Raw genomic sequence first — 22,478 nt, 5'->3', positions numbered from 1 at the left:
GAATTTTTACTGCGAGTAAAAGCATCTTTCGCGCCCTGTTAAAGAAGTAAAAAATAAAATACATTTTTCACAATTAAAGAAATAAAATTTCTTTAAACATTTTTCTTTTTATTCAGTTATTAATGAGCTTTTTTTGTTATGCGCAGAAGTAAACGGTTCAATATGCCATAATAATAGTTATCGGCAATAAAAGGGAATAAGTAATGTAAGAGAAGTTACGAGTGTGAATGATAGAGCAATTCCGGTGGGATGCATTTTGGCACGGCGGATCTCTTGGGAGTCTCAGCAGACGGAGGTGACGGCAGTTTTCGCCATACTCGTCCTAGTTATACAGCCGGGATCGCGGTTACAACTACGATGGAAAACCACGGTGTAAAACTATTTCTTCGAGCGTAACATGCCGCATGACGTCAGCCGCAAGGAACCGAGTGAGTTCCCTCGTGTATTACGTATTTACCGAACATCGTCTTCTGGCTTCCACTTCGCGTCTTCCCACCGGTTTCCGCGGCTCTTTCTAGTCTTTCCGCCACCCTGAGAGAGGGCCAGAGCGACCGACGCTTTTTCGTCATATAATTGAGATCCGCCGAATAAAACACAAGCACGAATTATCGTCCATTTAATAGACTCTTTTTCCCCACGCGAATATAGTTTTGGTAATAATCTTAATATCATTACGAGAGAATTATAAGTTCCATTTTGTTTCCATATAAAAAAAAAAAATCCAAATTTACGTGCGTACATTTTGTGATTATGTAATTAATAATCAATAGGTTTACGGTCGTTACTTATAAAAAAAGAAAAAAAAAAATTCTTTTACAAAATAAAATGGATAAAATAGAAAATAATGATGACACCGATACACGCTCTAATTCTCGAATTTGTTTCCGTTCGACGCCCGTTAATTCATTGATCCCACTACGGACTTTCTCTACGTAACAAATGGGGAAAAAACACCAATGGTTTCGGCTGGTTGATCGGCTAAATCGGCCAAATTCCGCGTCGCTTCACTTTTGCCGCGATAGCTGCACGACTATTATCAAAAGCAACGTGCACGGTATACCGGAAAATGGACAGGAAAAATGGCGCGAAAGGGGAAAAAAGCTACAGTCGGCCGGAAAACGCCGATGCCGCGGGAAGGATGGAAAACAAAATGCCTCACAAAATCGTTATCCCAATATATACGATAACGCACGTGATCTACCATTGATAGACTTGCGTACATGTGTATGCATAAGGCAAGCTGGCGTAAGAGTAGATCGCATGAACTATGGGGAGACCAGAAATGGACGATAAAGGGGAAGAGAGAAAAAAAAAAATCGACGTAAAAACTGGGACGGTGGGGGGAAGTTCATTGGATCGCCGGGGGTTTCGTTAAATGCTCACCTAACGAATCCGTCGGTTGGCACGGCGTTTGACGCGCTTGTTGTTCTCACTGCGAGAGAACAATTGCCCAAGTCCTCCGTGAAAACCACGTGAAACGGAAAAAAAGCGGTTTTGCAGTACGCGAACGCACTGGAGGACGGGTAACGGCCGGTGGTGGCAGGTATGACAAAGACGACTGAGGGACATGAGAAACAAGAGAGAAAGGGAGCATCGAAAAACAGAATGATAAATCGCAGTGCGCGCGCGGTCTCCCCAGGTTTAGAACGCGAAATTCAACAATGCCGGAAAATAAAGAGCCTCCGGTGCGGGGTGTCGAGGCATTCTTCCTGGCGTTTATCCATTTTTGAGGGAAGCGAGTGAAATGAAAATAAAAGGGACAGAAAAATTGCGAGGAATAGAGAGGAGGAAGAAAAGACGGATAGTGATGTTCCGTTTAATCGTTTCATCTATAAACGGACTAAAAATACGACGCCCGTTCGAAACACATTCCGCTTTTCATTTCCTTGTGAAAGCAAAAATATGCGTAATATTAAAACGATTGCAGTTTTATAAAGTACATAATTTTCATCGTTAATCATAAATTGTGCACTATGACAGCGTGCAGTTCTTTAATCAATTCTTTGTGGCGAACAGATATATAATAATCAAAAAATAGTAATAAAGTAATACAGATAATTTTATTGCGATTGTGTTGTGGGAAATGAAAAAGATAACAAGATAGAGCGAAAATATTGGTGCTTCACGAAGCTTATCTAATTAACCCAGCGTATTCCAACCTATCTTTTCAAGTTCTACCTTAATGTTATTCGAAAAAAAAGCTGTGACACGTTCTTATTTACACTTATTTCCCTACTTCGCAACTCTGTCAGGATCATCATGGAAATTCGTAATCAGCGAAAAATGTTTTGCGAGGCCCTAAATTTTCTAAGTTTTTCTACCTTCGTACACAACGACCTGTGGATTTAAAACAAACGGAACTGCTGAAGAGGATTTCAAAGAGTTTTAATTTTCGGTCCCGCGCCGACAGGGCGGCCTTACTTTAAGAGAAATTTATCGCCACGCTTTCCATTTCCTTTCCTTCGTCGACCAGCGAGCTACGCGAATGCGATTAACTCTGGCGAAGATAAACTCCGCGCCCTGTAAGATCCGATTTTATTAAACTTCTTACACGCGGACCGGCTACTTGATTGTTATTTGCGCTATGTTAGACAAGGCGTAATTTCAACGCTAATGTCAATTAATCTTCATATAGATTATAAATCACTTGCAAATCAACCGATCAATAAAGTAGAATGTAAGAAAAACCAATTTTTCAATATTCTATTAAAAAAATTAAAAAATAAAAAATATAGCGATATGCGCTTATTAATTTTACAAAGAATATTGTGATATCAATTTATCCTATTCTAATTTTATTTCCGTTATTTTTACTATCTCCTAATATTTAGCGTTCAATTAAATTTTTTATTCTATAGATTATATTGTATTTATATATTAACGAAAACGCTCGATAACATTTAACGCAGAATATAACAACGGCCATCAGCACTGACAAGAACGTTGCATAGGGTTGCAAATGTGTAGGTCAGCTATTTGTCTTCATTCGGTCCCACGTGGCATCTAGGGGTGGCGACCCCTCATTATCACCTCGCCATATCCATCCTGATTAGACCTAAACATGCAGTAAACTCTCTACGTTGCCAATCTCTCAAGCGATATATCGACCAGGGAATTCTTGTTGTGTGCGTGAGTATATTAAAAAAAAAAAATTTGTAATATAGTTGCACGGCAACTTGCGCAGAAAAAATTTTTATTTAAAGCATACTGAATGTATTTTTCTAGCAAAAATTATTATAATTTATCCCACCCGTAGACAGTAAAAAAAAAAAAATTATTTTTAACAAATTGTCAAATACAAATGTCGTAATACAAGTGAAGCTCGATTTGCATCCGACTACGATCGAGTATTAACTAGGGAATTCCAAGGTGCGGTCTCTTTCCTACTATAATTTTCCTCAGGAACTATTTCATCATTCCGCGAGCAACGTTGACCTTAATCGAGACGTCGAAACTCGTTTGAGGCTCGGCAAAATGTTAAAGGTTTTCTTTGATAGAACGTCTTGGGATTTCTAGAATTCGATTCAACCGTTCTTTCCTCTTTCCGCTACTTAACGAGGAAACTAATGACAGGCATATTTATGTACGAGTTTGCTTATAGACTGCACAGTGTCAGTCATGGTGAATGGGGAATAATAGTCCCGTCCACTTGAGGCTCTTCGTATCGTGACGCGAAATGTAAATCGCAAAGCGCATCCGAACATCGCCGAAAAATCCCGTCTAAATAGGAGCTGCAATTCAGTCTTGGAAAGACAGAAATACACATCAAACCTTGCCGTAATTTCATATTTCAGCGCGTGATCCGCCTTTTCGTTGCGATAGCCACCCTCTTCCCGCCAAGACGCAGCACGCGAAACACTGCGCACTGGCGGCACCGATGAGCCATCTCTCTTCTTTTTTCCTCCGTCTTCCGTAGCGATACCCCCGCGTTCAATTAAGGAGGCGCCGCCGGAGCCCGATATATAAGTAGAAACGTACCGCGTACATGCTCCGCCCGTACATGCGGCATACCTTGCAAGAAAGTTCTAACAATATCCTTGTTCGCGGCCGCGGCGAAACTTCGGCTCCTGAGGCCGAGTTCAACCGGGGGGGATGTTCCGCAGCTTCGAACTGCTACATTCGAATACCCGAGAGCCCGTTTGAAGTTCTAGAATTTTAGCGGAATACTCGATGCCCGGCAGACAAATTACGATAAATTCTCTACAGTGAGCAGCGCAGCTAGTATACACAGATGACCGTGCCCGCAAGTATATCGTCGTAAATTTGCTAACTAGTAACTGCACATGAACGCCGCTTTACGAAATATTCCGAAACGTAATGCACGAGAGAGCTGAACGGGACAGAAGAAGAGAGATAATTTTTCTGCAATAAAATTTTTTGCGATTTCCTCATAAAAAATGTTAAAGAAATTATATACAATAAATATATTTTCAATTAACAGTTCCCTTAATTTTACATTTCAAATTTAATCACGTCGCAAATGTTTTGTGTAAATTTGGCTGCCTATAACGATTGATAAAATAATTACGATATCTTATCGATTCCGTTACGACAAAGCGATCGCTATTTGCCACCTTAAATGTGCAGAAATTCATAATAAATTGTAATTCCTATCGATTATACATGAGAGCACAAAGACTGAGAATTGCCACGTGCCAAAAGGCCGCGCGCTACGCGACGAGGAGTACAACTGCATAGCCATCGGCTAACTGCTGTATAAAGTTCTCACAAACAGTATATCACGCGCCCGTAGTTACCGCTACGAAGTTCCGAGGAAGGAACAGAATTCCATCACTCCGTGGAAACGTGCTTCGATGAAATCACAGCGAATCAATTCCCACACCTATCTCACTGCACCGTCTATTGGACTCAGCCGTTTGTTAGAACTTTCCTATAATTATGTAATCACAATGCCGTTAGTCATTGCAAATAACGGTGGCCACTCTCAAGCTTCGGATAATGCTTCGAATATATATATAAGCAAACAATGCATCTCGCAACGATATGCGTAATAAATATTCTTAAACTTGACCCTTTTTTCTGTTCTAAAATCCGAAAATTACGAATAAACCTATAATAAAATAATAATAATAATTACGATTTTAAGATCGGTTAGCCGGTACTAAAGTTGAGCAATCTGCAACGTCTTGCTTGTCGCTAACGTCGCGGCCTGACGCGAATCTACGCAATTGCTTTCCTTATCGTGACACCTCAATTATGGTTTTTACGAGCGAGATTTTAATAGAAAATTTTAACGACGTCGGCACTTAATCTCGCGCAACTGTACGCCGTACTGGGAAACATTCATCACCTCTAAACCGAGAGGATGATGTACACCATTATTAAATACGGAAGGTTCAGGCGATGGAGTTTTTCGGTGGTCCACTAACGTCGTTCCACCGGACTGCCTCACGTCATTAGCCGTTTTTCGCTCCTCGGCGGAAACTCATTTCGCCTCTTGCCCTCGGACCGTTGATTTTGACGCTTACGGGCCGTCTGGTTATCTCTTGATGAAACCCCCCCCTCCCCCTCCCACCTCCCCGCGATGCATCGTTGCACCCTATATTCGGCATGAAAAACTGTTAAGCAGGAAACGAACATTCCGAAATCGATTTATCGATCTGGTTATGGACCCACGCTGCCTTTTTCTGGGAGCACCCACGGAAATTTGTCTTCGGGCAATAACTGACGTAACGTCGCTCGATAGACAATATACGAATGAACCGAAAATACTATTCAAGCGCATATTTCAATAAATCATATCTGACACATCGCGCAATATCGATACTTTTTATAATAACCGTGCTCTAATGTTATTTCTACTTTCTTACAAAATCAAACTGCAAAAGCAAGACCGACTTCCAAAGCGCATAAAATAAATAATCCGAATGGCATGTTGATCGCATAAGAATTTTTTTCAAATCGAAACTTTACTCGGGATTAGTCGAAATTAATTGAGTTCTATAATTTGTCTTTTCCAAGCGCTTCCATCTCCCGCTCTTTCTCTCATGGTAAACGTGATTAAATAATAATTGGTATTAGCTGTCACGACAGGCGGAAACATTTGCTATCGAAACGTAACACGTAGATATCGCTTAAAACCAGGGATGTAAGGGTCGCTGCACGGAAAACTCGTTAACTCGAGGTTGGATTGAGTTATTGGGGTTCATTGGACCATCCAAGCGTGCTACCCACAATCCAGGTTGTGCGCGCGCTGGAATGTGCGGGATCTTTGGTACGTGTGTGCCATACACGTGACAGGCACGCGTACGCATACTTACGCGTACCGCATGAGAGGTTGGTAAACCTCGCTACGGATTCACTAGTTTAATATACTCACGGACGGAGATGGCTACGAAGTGGATGTTAATAAACTAGGCGGATGTCAGTGACGCAATACCTATCGCGTACAACCACTCGCAGATTTTCACGTAAAATCAGCTAAGAGAGGATACGAGCATCGAAGTGTTTTCCAATTTCAGTTTTAAATTATATTTCAATTCGCTTAAATTTCGTAATTAAATCGAATAAACGTTCCGAATGATTGATCGGACTATTTTGATTATTCAAATATATGCAAAATTCGATCCGGACCCGGTGGTAATAGTAATATTATCAAACGAGAAAGGTAATGCGAATTCAGTTGGCGATCATCGTGAAACGCGACGTCTCCGTCGTCTCGAATTCCACGCGAAAAAGAGATTACGTAGTGTTCGGCGCTTGAAAAAAGCCGGGACGTCATGTTGGACGGGCGGAGTGGAGTTACGTGCCGTTCGTACGTGAAACGAGCCTGTAACTCGATCGTAAATGAGACGAACCCGGAATGTTGGACGAGCTTGGGATAGCCAACGTTTGGCCGGCAGAAAGAGCCCTGAAGGAAAAGATCTCCGATCGGTATGGTATCGCGATATACACCAGTTATTCCGTAGGGACACAAGTGAATGAAATTCGCAATCCCGTGAAACCGGCCCGGCGACGGTCGAGATGAACGTTAAATCGTTATTTCGTCAAACACTTTCCGCCATCCATATCGAGGGTAAAGAAGAAATTGCGACGTGCGCAATAATGCCTGACGACGGTAGATTCAGCTCTTGAAAAATTTACAATTTTTTAAATAACGATTATTATTAAATTAAATTATTAATTTCCTAAAAAAGATCTTTCATTCTCGAATCCATAAAACATTGAATGTAATTGAATATTATCGCATTTTACTTTTAAGAATGATTCGTAAAATAAAATTATATCGCTGTTTAAGCGACGTGTTAAAAAAATCGATATATAGAAAAGTGGGAAAAAGAAGATGTGTTCATTTTCCCGATGGATCGTCTTCTCATCTTAACGGGTCTTCCAAGACGATTAGCGATGTTCTGGAGTTAAAAAGAATTTCATACAGACAACGCTGAAAGCTTCTTATCCAGAACAAATCCGCGAGGAACTGTCGGCAATGTCTTCAAGAATCCGCTCAGATCCGAGAGCAATTTCTCGGCAACCAGAGATCTCGCCGTTGCGCTATATCTCCTAGGTTTCATTACTTTGCGTCTTACGGGTGTGATTAGATCCTATACTTTACAATTCCCCGGTTACAATCCTTCTTATCTGCTACAAACTGACAGCTAATTTTTATCCGGAGCTAATTTCTAAGCGAAAGGAGCTAAGCGATAAATTTGAAGCAAGATGTGTATTTTTTTAATTAATAAGTGGTAAATGTAAAGTATGCCGTGATTGCGTCATAAAACAACACGCGCATATGAGTGCAACGCGCCTGTAAGCCTCGTTGATGACAGACGCCTTCTAGTTACGAAATGCGCAAAGTCGTGAGAGGATCTAAGAAAAATCAAACGATTTTATACTTATCCGTATAAAAAAAAAAAAAAAACTCTATTCGGTGATGCGCGCCTGACGCAATGTCGCAAAGGAACCACTACCAACCCGTCGTTTGCGGGGTGTCAGATGAGCACGACGTAACATAAATAGAATGTGAGAGCGTGAGTGTCTCTCCAGCGACACGCTATATTCCTGCTGCCCCTCGGTTTCCTTTGACATCGGCAATCACCCTCTGCACTACTGCACTTCAATCACCGCGCCATCCTCGCATCGATTGCCTATCTGATTGGAAGGTATCGCAACATGATTTCCCATATGAAATACTTCGATGCACTTTGTCCTACACCACGTCAACGCACTCGTATCGGTATCGTTTCCCAATTTTCTTTATAAAAAAAAATCGACAAAAAAGTTTTCTTTCGGTAATTTCTATTACCTGACTTCTGTTATCGTGCTTATCTCAAATATCCTTTGTAGTCGTTTCGAAAAATTTCTACTTTATGGGTTATCAATATCTCAATCTGGCGAAAATTTATTAATACCAACTTTCGTAAATAGATTTACGTAAAATACGTAAACAACTAAAAATAATATTAATTAAAATTAACATTGTGACAAAATTACACGTTCCGACTATTTTCGGTAATTTCCAACTAAATTAAACTATAGAACCAGTTTTCAATTTATCAGGCATCTTGCCTGTTGCATTATCCAATCTGTATAATAATTCATCGAAGATAAAATAAAAGCGTCATTATAAATTTATTATACCGTACAAACATAAATCTATTTCTAATATAATTGTTTTATGTAAATTTATTAATTGATAAATGTGAATTCGACAACGCGACAGAATTGCGCGATCTAACGTGCGATAACGTCGCATTAGAATTTTACAATAAACTGTATACGTTAATGCAATGTGTTAACGAAGCACGATTCACATTGGCTTCTAAAATAACGCTTCAAATATCGCGAAATCCTAGAATTACTGCGGCTGTTGCAAATTGAACAACAAATACTGCACTATGCGCTTTACAGTCCAAAACTAATTACAAATATCTAAATGTTTATACAATCATTATAGTATTAAATATTCGACAAATTAGTGTGTATTCTGCTTTAGTATATCGTAAAAATGTATTAATAATAACGGCTTAAATGAATAGAACTTTGAGTCTCAATAGACACTGATGTAGAAGTATCCATTTTACATGTAGAATTATTCAATATATTCCAATAATAATTATTATAGTAGATTTATGTTTGTCATGCTAAATAATTTAATTTTACGAATATGAAAACCAGATTTGAGAATACAATTATTATATAGAAATAGCTAAACTGTCGTATCAATGTCTTTGTACCAATTACAATGTAAGCGTGTGCAATTTCAATTCGATAAATAATTAAATAGCTCTAATTATACAGATATTGATTTTTTGGCAAGTTCTGTCACAATCGTATATCACTGAATGAAGCTGTAATCCGAATAAGTTCTTTATTTAAATCATATATAAGTTTAGTTTATCTCGTAATCTTATTTTAAGTCAAACCATTCTCCTCATAACCCGGAAACACTAGCGAACCTATTATTATTATTAGCCTTGCAAAACCCATCCTAATCTGGCACTGATGCAATTTTCGGGACAACAATCTCGGTTACTTGGCTAGGTTATCACGCGTTTACTTCGTGGCTATTTTCGGTAATCGATATGTTTATTCGTGCTCATGGAGGTATCTTATGCCGAGAGCATTGTAAATGTATTCTGCATAATCTTAAATCTTTGAATTTAATAAAAAAGATAATAAAATGTAATAATAACAATTTAAAAATAAATGAATAGAAAATTAATGGAAGCTGATATGCGAGATCAGAATATGAGAGATCAAAATGCCGTCAATTTTAAACGATAAGAAAATTTATTTAAAAAGCATTTGATTAGTTAAATTGGTTTATACACTCAAGCTCGATGCAAAAACTGAATTACGTGTAGAATTTGGCCGCAAATAAACGTGTCGTTATACAGAAAATTACTACTCAGCGATATATTGCAATTCAATCTCTTCGTATATAACGTGAAAGGCTTGCAATATAATTTCAAAACCGTAAAATATTTTGAAGGGTAATATTCATTATATACACCCGCCGCAAAAAGCGCTCGTCAAAAGCGTTGAATCCATTAGTCTGTGTAATTTAAAGTCAAAATGAAACATATGACCGTGTTTGATGATACACTGCGCAAGCCGCCAATTGCACTGAAACGGATCTCTGTATCTCTTGAAGCTACTTCGCAATCGACGGAATTAAAACGGCGAGCTTTTTTTTCCTCTACACTTTCTCATAAAACTGTTCTTCGCGATTACGTCGTGCCTCTACCAACCGCAACGTTAACGCCACGAGTTAGACATATGCTTTTGAATTTATCTAACGCAAAATAAATCGTGTAATAGCCGAATGCTCCTAAACAAATTTCAATCGACGTGTTCCTAGCGTTGAAACGATGCTCATATTTCGACTGAATAGACGTAAAAGTTAAAAAAGCAACGCGAGCTCTTGTATCATACAATTGCTGAATGCATGAAAACAATTCCACAAAAATAAAATTTTTAAGTGTTGCAATTTAATTTTTTTTTTTTTTTTTAACATTAGACATTTTTATTAAAGTCTTTTTTTATTAAATTAAATTAATTGTTTGGGCAAAATAACGCAGAAAAAAATAGTTTAAGTCGCGCTTAGCCGAGCCATTTTCGATCCGTCCTGCGCAGCATGTTCACCGATTTTCCGTACACGTATTTGCTTCAGAACGTAAAATTCCACGTGACAAAATCACGTCCTCGCAAGTACATCGGCGCACTTGCGTCGCGCCGCGAATCGTTCGGAACTGACGAAAATTTGCATGCTCCGGGGATTTCGGTCGCTCCGAAGATCTTCGGAGCGCGAACGCGGCCGCCGTGTCATCTTTCGAAACATTTTTCGAATGCATCAACGTCGGAGATACGTGAGCAACATCTTTACATCAGATACAGTCGTCGCCGAGGAATGCCGAGCTCGCATGAATCCCCTGGCAGGTAAGCATGTTTTTCGTATTCGCGTTTCTCTGCGATATGGCTGCGTCTGTGTGCTTACGTGCGAGCACACGTGGTCATGCGAAAGAGATCGCGTGCTATTCGTCTATATAAGGTCTCACGGTACTTTCCTTCAGTCGTTTACCTTTATCACCGCCGAGCAGCTTGCACTTCCGTCGTTAATGCCGCGATATGGAAATCCGAAACGAGTGTACAGTGGAAAATAAAGAGACGTGTTTTCTCTCGCCTTTAAATTTCATAGTAACGTTAAGAAAAAGTTATTTATTTATGTGTTACGTTATACGACAATCTATATGCATTTGCATAAAAATCTAAAGAAGTAACTATTTTTAATGCGATTATTCAAATTGTCGATTACGCATTTTTATTACTTTTTAAATATATCTTTCGGATAGTTTATATTACACGTTCGCGAAAACTTGTATGTTTCGTGCCAAAGAAATTTCGGTGCTCATATCGCCTGCAATAATTGTGGTCTCTCGTAAAGATCTTTCGAGTTTTCACCTGCAACATGTCAAGCGCGTATGGAATGCCCGAATACAGGCCCGACCATTGACCACGCGGCGTTTGATTTCCATCGGTGTCGCCGAGCGCCGATGCCTTGCAAACTGGATTTACATGCCGCGGGTTTTGGACCCCTGCCAAATTGGTTGCACCTGATTCCGATCAACGTACCCGGAGCATTATAGTATTTTATACGACGGCAACGTCGATCTCGTGCGGGCTGGTGCGCGACCAAGTTCGACCGCTCGATTTTACGACATAAAGTTTCAACGGCGGGCACAAATGACGGACCTGCGACGAAGAACCGTTCCGGACGACGTCATAAGCGCACGTTACAGCAAGAAAACACGCTGATCGACATTAAGGTCTTTTCTGCACGAGACCCTTCTCGACACGTCGCGTATCAAAAATACGCGCTCGTGTTGCAGTAAACGCTAGTATGGCAATGATGATGATACTCGATATAAAGCTTACGAGCGGTCATCTTTTGCAGCTACCAACACTTTAGAAAGCGATCGAAAAGACCTTCAGACTTGTACAACTATGTTCAGATCCGATGCACGTAATATTCGATTCCATATATTAAAAAAATATATATAGTCTCCAATTAATTTACTTATTTAATTTGTAATTTAAAAGTTTAATAATTTTCCTGAATAAAAATTCAAGCTATTCTGATTTTGTAGCTAGTAACTAGATCGCTCAGATTAGATATGTTACTTAACTAACTATTTAGCTTTTCTAGCTCGTAATTAGCTAGTAATAATTATCTAGTACCTAGTACGTTTAAATATTTGACTGTATTTCTTTTTGTTCTTATTGCAATGCCATCAAATATTAAACATATTGCTTACTAAGCTTACGTAATTAAAAAATTTCTTTACATAGATGTAAATATTATAAGATAGTAATTAGAGACTGAAAGTTGCAAGACTGAGAACAGCTTTTACATTGTAATCACTATAAAGAAGATATAAGAAGGTCTCGGAGTCCTTTTAATACCGGTTGAATATCTGATAATTCCTAAGTGTTTTGCTCATTTCCGTTTATCGCAGTGCACCTCGTGCATACAAAGCAGCTTTAAAATCACATTGTCTCCTTCTTCCCGTTCAATTTGCAACTTTCCACTTTATAACCATGAAAATTCGTTTGTTTCTTGTTTTGCAAAAAAATGTATAAGTGGCATGCCTCGCGTACAAAATTATCTTTCAGCTTTGTATTAAAAAATTTCCAATTATCTTTTTGTTGGTTTCAATATCATTATGTTTTTTGCTCTGCAAATTATTTTTTTTCGTATCACAAATTGTTCTTATTATCTGATCAAATTCAACATTAGTTAACAGTGTAACGTCGCGTTGCTCATTAGAATCTCGCTTACCCATTAGTAAGCAGCGAACCCTTTGAATTGGATCACTTGTCGATAGAATAGCGCAGTAATTACGCGATATAAATACGACTACAACGTGTCGTTCTCAGAGATAATTATCACGCCGTTGACACTTAGTCAACTAAGTTACATTCGCAGACTATCTGCCAACAAGTTGGTATCGGTACGTTATCAAAGCAAGTCGGATTGAAAGACGCGCGTAGTCGTTCAGAGGATTGGACGAGTGCGTTACATTTGTGACGTTACTCGATTGTATTGCCGTCGAAATGTATTACAAACTTGCTTAATTTTGACGTAAATGTTAACAGTATCCTAAGCGAGTGCTGCATGACATCGCAAGTAAAATGTAGTTAAGCAAGAGTAATTCGTTTTCACCACGGAGCTAGCATTAATGTTGCGTGAACTTCAGACTTAAGTAAATATATTTATGTAGAAGCAGAATATATTTCCAAATATATTGCATATGGTGGGTTAGCATTTTTCTAACATACCACAACATTTTGACCTATCGAGCGCGTACGTTAACTTATCACTTAGAAATTATATATTCATCAAACTTTTTTTTATGTTTAATTTTAATTCTCACTTATTAAATTAGTTTCGAAAATAAATTAATACAAGAGACTCGAGAGAAATGTAAAGCATACGAAGATCTTTGATGTTAACTGAACCTGACCGTCAAATGAGAGCTAGACAAAGGATTTTCTAGCTTTCGCGAAAAGAAAATATAATAATGCGTGAAGTGAGAATTGGAGGTTGACTTTTGTAAAGAGAAAAAGAGAAAAAAAAAGAACGTAGACAAAATAGACAAAATAAAAAAAAAAACATCAGCAGTTTGAGAGAGAAGAACAAACGGAGATCTGTGCAATAGGTTGAATATTGCGGAAAAGAAAGATAGAACGAGAAAAGAGACGCCTGATAGCACGACAAAGAAGCAGAGAAAGGAGAAAAGGATACATTAAGTCAGACAAAGAGAAGAAGAGAAACGGAGGGGCAAACGATTGCCGCATTGCACCCTCGCCGACGCGATTTCGCCTCTATCGATTCCGCGATTCTCCATGTGTTTTGTGCCGTATAGTCAAATAGCATTATCCTTTTAAACCCGCGTTTTCACATCGACGATGTAATTCGTAAAATTTTTTTCTACGCGAAGTTAATCGTTGATTTAATCCAATTTAAACTGGAACTCTTTAGTACTTGCAAACTACCCACGAACAATTCTAATATTTATTTACTTGTAAGCGAAGAAAATTTTGCAAGAGTAAAAATATTTCCTCTTAAAAAGCTTAAATAAAAAAAAATGTTTCGACCTATCGCATAGAAATATTATTCTCATATGCGAACGTCTTCCTTGTATAAATTTTTGAAATTTTGAAAGTGCGGCACTTCGCTCAATAAGAAAATTCAATACTTGATAATTAATTGCAAAGAGAAAATAACATAGTAGCTCGGAGAGGAATATAATTGCAATATATCATATTACTGAAATATTAAGTGAAAATGTTCCCGAATTAAACTGCGAATTGTATCCCCGACGGTACGTAATAATTTATAAAAACATATGTCATGTAGATAAAATATTAAGACGATAAATTAAATATAATCTTATGCAAGTTTATGTTTGCAACTAATACTAAGAATGTATTATATGTATAAATTAGTCATCTTTCACTGCTACGAGTTGTTAATTATTAAATTTTTGATAATAAAAATAATTATGCAATATTAATGTAATACATTTATTAAAATATAATCTATTTGAGACTTTAGTACTTGTAATTTTAATTATTTTTTCAACCAACATCACAAAATGTTGTAAATCTTAGTGACCATATTACGCACAAATAATGTTGTGATAACTTTTAATATGCTTTATGTATCACTGTGAGGAAATATAACTATATTAAACCATCGCAAAGAATAAAGGTATGTGTTTTGAACGCCACCAGAGGAACCTTCTGAATACCACATTGGGAACTTTTATACTATGCTATAGACATAAAAATGCTTCTCATACCTTATGCACAAGTTGCCCCGAGTTTCATATTCCAAAATGATATAATCCTACTCGCGACGTAAAGGATCTTTGGTAAGGCACAAAGAAAATACGTGTATAGAAAAATTCCAGTGGGAAAATAAATATTTCCAATAAGATTTCAACGTAAAAGAATGACATTTCTTTACTGCTAATATTATTCATAAACCTATATCAATCTACATTAATTAACAATATTAATGCAAAAGAAAATAATATTATTCTCTAATAAATGTGTGCTCAAACTGCCAGAATAAATGTATGAATAAATATTGCTAAGCACGTAAATAATACGAATAAAGCGCCATGTGAAATTGCCACCTTATTATCCAAAATTAAAAGACTTCGAAAGGGTATGAACAAAGACGACGCGTTAAAATCTAAATAATATGCATATGTCACTCGATACACTATCGGCGGACCATTTTTCACGGTAAAAATTTGTCGTGCAGAGCGAGCTCCATACTCCCGACATGCACTCGAGTTGGCAAGCTCTCCTGCCGGCATTTTTGGCGGTTACATTTACCGCAAGAGCCCTGCCTTAAAATCATGCGGCTGGAGTCTTGTGCCAGACAGTTTTCAATCCGTACAATCGCGCCCACTGAGAAATGGGTATGCGGACCGGCGAAAACCTACGAGCGGGGAAAATTTGTGGAAAGCGTCGGCGCCGCGCGTTCGCCGACAAGCGTCTTTATCCGCGAGACCACGCACGAGTGGTGTTGCGCCGGTTGCACGCTGTTTCGCGCCCTAAAGCTTTACGATTTCGCAAACCGTCGTCAACCGTTGCGCGACTATTTCCCGGGTGCCCGGGTTCACCTGAGGAGGAAAGCCCCTTCTTCTTCGGACGTTTCGCGAACGCGTCTGCGACGCCATAAGCAGCCGACTCGCGCGACTCGCTAGAACTAGCGGGGATTTAGAATGTGTAACCAAGTGGGTAGATATCTCCGCGACACAACACCAGACTTAATCCACGTGCACTGATTTTACCTGCATCCTACGACTGCACTCGCCTACGCTCAGTCATACTTACTCCCGCCAGTCTCCGAATCTACACTCGGCTTTCTCACACTCGAATTAACATTTTGCATGGTGCACGATGTAACGAAATTAAACTGCATGGAAATTTCCTACATGAAACCGCTTCTTAATCCTTTAATTGCTCTTCAATTGTAAAATAAATCTGTAGAGGTATTTAAAAATAAATACAACTTAACGTACGCAATCGCTTGTTAAAGTGACGTATATACGAATTTGCAAACGCTTGTTGACTTTTGTAAAGTAATCGTAATACTGTTTTTTTTTTTTTTTTTTCTACGTTTTCTAACTCATTCGCTTGTCCTAAATAAAATACAACAAGTGAAATGCTAAGACACAATGAGGCAACAAATCCGAATTAAAGTTGCTACCTATTTACGACTGCACGACATTATAGCGCGAGAATTATTCGGAATGCACGGGATTCCTGTGCGCGTCGACAGCGACGAGAGCGAGAGCAATAAGTACGTGCAACTTAAACTTAAGAACGAAGTAGAGTTCTAAGGAACTTTGTCGCTTTACTTCGAAACTGGATACGACAGTTCCCCTCAGGTTACAATGCCGGTGTAATACATAGATTTTCCTACGAGAAGATACAAAGGCACGCGATCTTGATGCAAAAATTAAAATTAATTTACGACATCACGAGATAATTAAGCGCGAACTAAACACGTTTTCGTAAATTATTACTTGTTCATGCACACTTGCTCACATAGCCAAGTGACACGTGATGTATGAACCGTAATAAACCGGCGGTAACTGAAAAATTTACGGCCCAAAGTCGCGGGTGTTTATAATAACCTCCAGTGCAATCGTATCAATCTTAATTTGAATTCGTAAGTGACACTTAAGACAATCGATGTTTATAGCCAATAAAATTACAGCCGCTGCGGTGGATGAGAGTGTTCGAGAGGCTGCAGAGGAAATTAAATTCGGGTATTAACTGTGCATCCAACTACGCTGTTATGAGTTGACATTGTGCCAGGATAATAGACTCTGTTCCCGTAATTAACTCGCTGCAAAACACGACCGACAAACGCGGTTTGCACGTTTGCTCTTTGACCATAGCAATTATAATTAACAGACGCTTGTTAGTTTGGGCTAGAGAACCTTTTCATTTTCGAAAAACAGTCCATGTAAACAGCATTTATTGCGTTCTGGTTACAACGTAGGACTGAGCTTTAGTCAACGAATTGATTGATTGCTTCTGTCATTAACAGATAAATTATATCTACGTATTAATTATCGGCTATCAGGTTTTCCAATTTAAACTGTTACATAAATTCTTGCAAATCATTACTTATAACCGATTTTGTATCATTTACGAATTTATGTATATTATACTTTTCTGCGTCATATAATTAAATATGCTAACAACTTTACTATCACTAAAAAAACACAAATAATTTAACATATATTACATATGTCCATAATTCTTTCGCGCGTGACAATATTAAACGCATCACAAAAAAAAAAAAAAAAAAAAAAAAAACCGTTTTCTTTTACCGTTTGTTCACACTTGTATTATTAATAAACTTACGTAACATTATTCCATATATATATATATATATATATATATATATATATATATATATATATATATATGTATTGTACTATTAAAGTTTGTTTGATGGCTTCGCGATACTCTTTATAACAAATTTTGTGCTCGAGTGCATATCGCAGACAGCAATGAAAGCGGAAAGAAAAGTGCACTTAAGAGCATGGCGAGATCAAAGATATCGATCTATCGCGTCTTCATCCGCGGGGAGAGACTCCTCGAGGGAAAATCCGCGATAAAATAAAAACGGAACCGTACAGTTGGGTTACTACAGTATAGATTTGGGTAAATCGTCGAATGCATTGACGATGATGTGGTAAAAATGAGACCTGAGCTAGAAAGTGAACAGCGAAGGGAGAAACGGCCCGACGTTTCTATTTCCGCACGCGTAACCGACCCTTGATTTTACTTGATTTTCCTGCAAACTACGTTTCACCCGGCCTGACGGTTTGTTCGCCCGACTGTGCATTTATGCACACGACGACCAGTGTAGCCCACCCTTTAGCCCTACTACCGGGCACTACCATTCCTGAGTTTTGTCGACCACTGTGTCCATACTCTGCACTCTCCTTCGCTTCCGCGCCATAAATGCTTGCCGCAGCACATAACTACCCCATTTCGACAACCCGGATAATGTTACCACTAACTTTCCGCTCATGATATAGAATATTATGGCGTGTTGACTCTTTAACATATGTACCAAGATAAATACAAAACTTTATTTTGTAAGTTTTTTTTTTTTTTTTTTATTTTTTTATTCTAAGGTAAGAAAAAATACGAAAATCTGATATTGTTTAAAACAGTATATTACTTTAATAAACAACGTATCTTCTCTCAACTATTTTAAAAGTTTAATGAAATCCAACGCGTCAAAGCTCGCGTCTATTTTTGCGATTATTACTTCCGTTTTATCAGAATGGCAGGGCTCACTTTTTTTTTTTTTTCTTCCCGTAAATTCTGACTCGGATTACCGAAGCATGCATGATGTCAGTCTGAATTAATTTTGCGCAGAGCTCGTTGTCGCATTCCCGGGAGACCGGGTCCGGTATACGGAAAGTAATATTACTGCCGCGGGCAATGGTGGAAGTGACGGCGAACAGAGAGAGGAGCGGCGAACGCGGGTTGTGTGGGTATTCTCCGTCCGGGCGGCGAGAATGTCGGGGAAAATGGTAACAGTAGTGTCGGAAGGAAGAGATCCACGATGAAAAGAAAGAAGGATGGAGGACAAGAACCGGCCGACTCTAGAGGGTAAGGAAAATATAAGAAGCCCCTTCATTTTCATTAATAAAACATCTCGTCGGGTAAGAAGCAGCGGGAACTAGGACGTCGGGAGCTGAGAGCGAGCGGTTGGGTGGCTCTGGCGAAGGGAGGACGAGGAAGAAGATCGGGAGGAAATGAGACAGATGCGGTGGAAAGCAACGGACGGGCCACCGGTTCCAGGCGGGGCGGTTTGCGACTATTTCTGAATAACAACGAAATGCAAAGTAGCTGATAGCACGCGTTGAAGCTGTACGCGCGCCATTCCTCAAGCGCTCCTCTCCACCGGCTTTCGACCGCAAGCTCTTCTTACGTGCACTTAACGTTAGTAAGAGCCGTTTCCTCAAGATTCGTCCTTCTTTCTCCCCTCCCAACCCCTCCGATTTACCAGTCACGCTAGCCTACATTCCGCCTCTCGGCGAGAATGTAATTCCTTCAGAAGAAAATCAGCCCCCGCTGTTTGCAGCTCGTACTCAGCGTTACTTCCGGTTCAACCGAGTACCATCTGACTTTCGGGCGAGCGATGCCGCTCGATTTAGGCGGCCAAAATACTCGATTAATGTCGCGCCAGTATTTCATTATTTACGCGACGCTTGCCGTATTTCAAATTGTCGGAATTATGGCGAACAATTATTTATCACTTGGTTAACCTTTGCCAGACTAAATTCCTTTCCTTGAAAGTGTCAGATTTTAATTTCTACAAAGGATAAATTAATCCCTATCGAAAATGCGATTAAATAAAATTTGTTTTCCAAAATCTTAACTTTTTTAGGTAAAAAAAAAGGCTAAAATTTTTTTTACGATTAATGCATTACTTTTTCATACAATATAATATATTATAACGTTATTTAGTTCTATTTATTGATATTTTGACTTTATTTCATGAGCAACTGTTATATTGCAATTTTTGCAATACGTTATGAAGTTCTGTTGTCTACAAATTATGACTGTATGCGATTGCATTGGCTTGCAGATACTTTTACCATGGCACTACAAATGCAACTATCGATGGACCAATTATTTAACAAATGATTCGATGGATGTAAAATTCGCCGCGGATACTATATTTTCCTATTTAAATGGAATTTGTTCGAATTCGTACGAGTGCACAACAATATTTGTACGTAAAGTTTAGTATTTTATTCGACAACAATGACATTATTATTTTATTAATATTAAAAAATCACGATTCTTTGGACATGACGTAACGATTAAAATACAATAAAAATTCTAAAATATTTTTTAAAGTAATGATAATTTTTTTTCTCTCCTTCTTTTTAATAATAAGTAAAAAACCTAAATTGGCAATGACGTATTTTGCTGTGAGAACGCCAAAAGTTAATATTGCAATTTATATCTACGTGCTAATGTGTCATAATGTACAATAAGTTATACGTTTGCTACTGCATCTCTTATGCAATCCAAAAGCTATAAACGTCGCGAAATGATACAGAAGCGAAGCGTGTGGGTAATACAATAACTTTCTCGTAAGATCGTCAACTTTGAAGTTGACGAGTTTCTCAGTCAAACACCTAAAATTATTCCTCACCGTAAAATACCACTAACTGTAAAACTACTAACAACTAAAATATTGTTTGCAGACTTGGTCACTTAATAAAATTAAGAAACGTAACAAAAAAAAAAAATAATAATAATAACGCGGGTTTCAACAGCAATACTTAAGACTAATATTTAGTTGAGATATGCAAGAATTTTTTTATAAAATGCAAAATATATTCCCGGAGATTTCAAACGAGATCGTCACGCCGCGCAACTGAAATGATAAAACTGCTTGAAATCTTTATATCTCATCTACACGAGCAGCATGCCGTTTCGTCTGAATTTACTGCGCGCTTGCATACATTTATACACGACAGAGAGAATATATAGAGATAAATTGCGACCGTGTTAACATCGTGTTATTTTTTTTAACTGTACGCCCGCGAAAAATTTTCTACCTTTCGCGGAGGCTCCGGCCGCCGCCGCTCTTCCACTATTTTCGATTAGATCATTTATTATTTGGGAGAAACAGTGGCAAAATGATGTATAGCGTGTCGCACGAAAAAGCACGTCAGAAGTCTAGGGAGAAGATACGAAAAATTGTTTTACTACGCATACCAGCGTGACATGTACGCGTCACGCTTACCTTACTAGCCATAGATAAAACGGCGATGGTGATAACGGACAAAAACTCAAAGGGGACGTCTGGCTTCTGAGATTCACGCCTGGATGAGTTCTTTTGACGTCGATACAGCTCTTTTTCTAAACGCAGAAGAACGAACGCCCGTACATCATGCCATGTTACACAAACAGATATCAAAAAGGAACGTCCTTCGATTTTCTTAGAGATTGCAGCTCGAACAAATATAAGGCAATCTTCTTCGCTAGCGAGTAAAAGTGCTCTCAAAACATATATAAAAAAAAAAAAATGTTCCAACATTTCTAAGAGATGATGCGGAGGCGCGCTATCTACGAGAAGCTCGTAATACGCGAACACAATACGCTATCGATGTGGCGAATAATGCAGTTGATTCTTTGTTAATGCGTTACTGAAATGTATGTTTATTATTCACAACAAAACGGCATTGTGCGATACTAAAAGGATGCCGGTATTACACGAACGCAAATCCGTAACGTTAAAACAATACGGCTGAACGGTGCATACTAACTGCACCCTCGGGTAACGCGAAGGCGAGAGTAACAAACCGTAACAAACTAGTGCTGGAAATAGTATAGACAAGAGACTTAAATGCAGAGCGAATATAACTATATTCGGGCTAAGCGGGGGAAAGTGCTCTCGAAAGATAATTAATTACAATGTCGGCAAAGCCGCTTACTAACGCCTCGGAAAATTATGTACGCGTGAAATTCTGCATAAGGATCCGTGAAAAAGAGAAACGGTATGCATTTGTGTCGACGGGAATATGAATGAACCCGATGCCGTGTTAATACCGCCGCACCGATACACATGTAGCAATCATTAAATACTTTCGCGTAACGTTCAGCGTGGCCTCTGAATAGTTGACAGGCTTACACAACGAGATACAGTAACGTTTCTGTTACATACAACGGCTACAGCTTTGCAGGTGGTAACGCGGTGCAATTCTTCATGCACGAGAGATACGTCGGGAGCGGACTTAGCGAAAACAGCTTAGCAACGATGCATTATAGCGAGACCGATTATCCAAAAGAATATCGATTGCGTTTGAAATCCTATTGCCGTATTTACCTATTAAATGATATGAAAATATTTCGTTCAAATATAAATTCACTGAAACATATCTACGATCGATATTTGTAAAACTCAAGTCGAAATAGTTTCGTAATATTCAAAATAAAAAGTAGAATAATGATTGCGTATGTTAAATTTATGCTACTTTATCATATGCTAAAGCGTATGATAAAGTAAACATACATGCATATAATTTACAACTCGTTCGTAGCAGGTATTAAATTTTTTTTTTTTTTCAAAGTTGTCCTACGTTAGAAAGTATTTTTACTGCGATACTGACAAAACGGTTTTTCAATTATGAATATATATTACGTCGCTGCGCTCATATTAATTCTCCAGCTAGTCTCTGCCACGAATGCACCAGTGATATGGTGACGCATGCACGTGCACCGTAATTTCACAGCCGGAAATTTCGCAAACTTAAGTTTGCGACGTTACGTCGCGAAATTCTCTGGCGCGACTAACGAAACTAAAATTCACACGGCCACTTACGCCCTGTCATTTGCAAGGAGCTAACAACCTTTGAGACAATTGTCTCGAGCTTGTTTTAGTT

The 22,478-nt window shown here is 38.6% G+C and overlaps 1 long non-coding RNA gene across 2 annotated transcripts in view; it reads right to left on the bottom strand.

Annotated features, from left to right (window-relative positions):
- The window catches only part of LOC139101359 (uncharacterized), a 203,011-nt gene that overhangs the window by 157,792 nt on the left and 22,741 nt on the right, over positions 1–22,478 (bottom strand). The window lies entirely within an intron of this gene.

Source organism: Cardiocondyla obscurior, linkage group LG03, assembly GCF_019399895.1.
Source record: "Cardiocondyla obscurior isolate alpha-2009 linkage group LG03, Cobs3.1, whole genome shotgun sequence".
In the NCBI taxonomy this organism is placed as follows: domain Eukaryota; kingdom Metazoa; phylum Arthropoda; class Insecta; order Hymenoptera; family Formicidae; genus Cardiocondyla; species Cardiocondyla obscurior.
The sequence above is the reverse complement of the archived record's forward strand: the minus strand, read 5'-3'. Positions and strand labels throughout refer to the sequence as shown.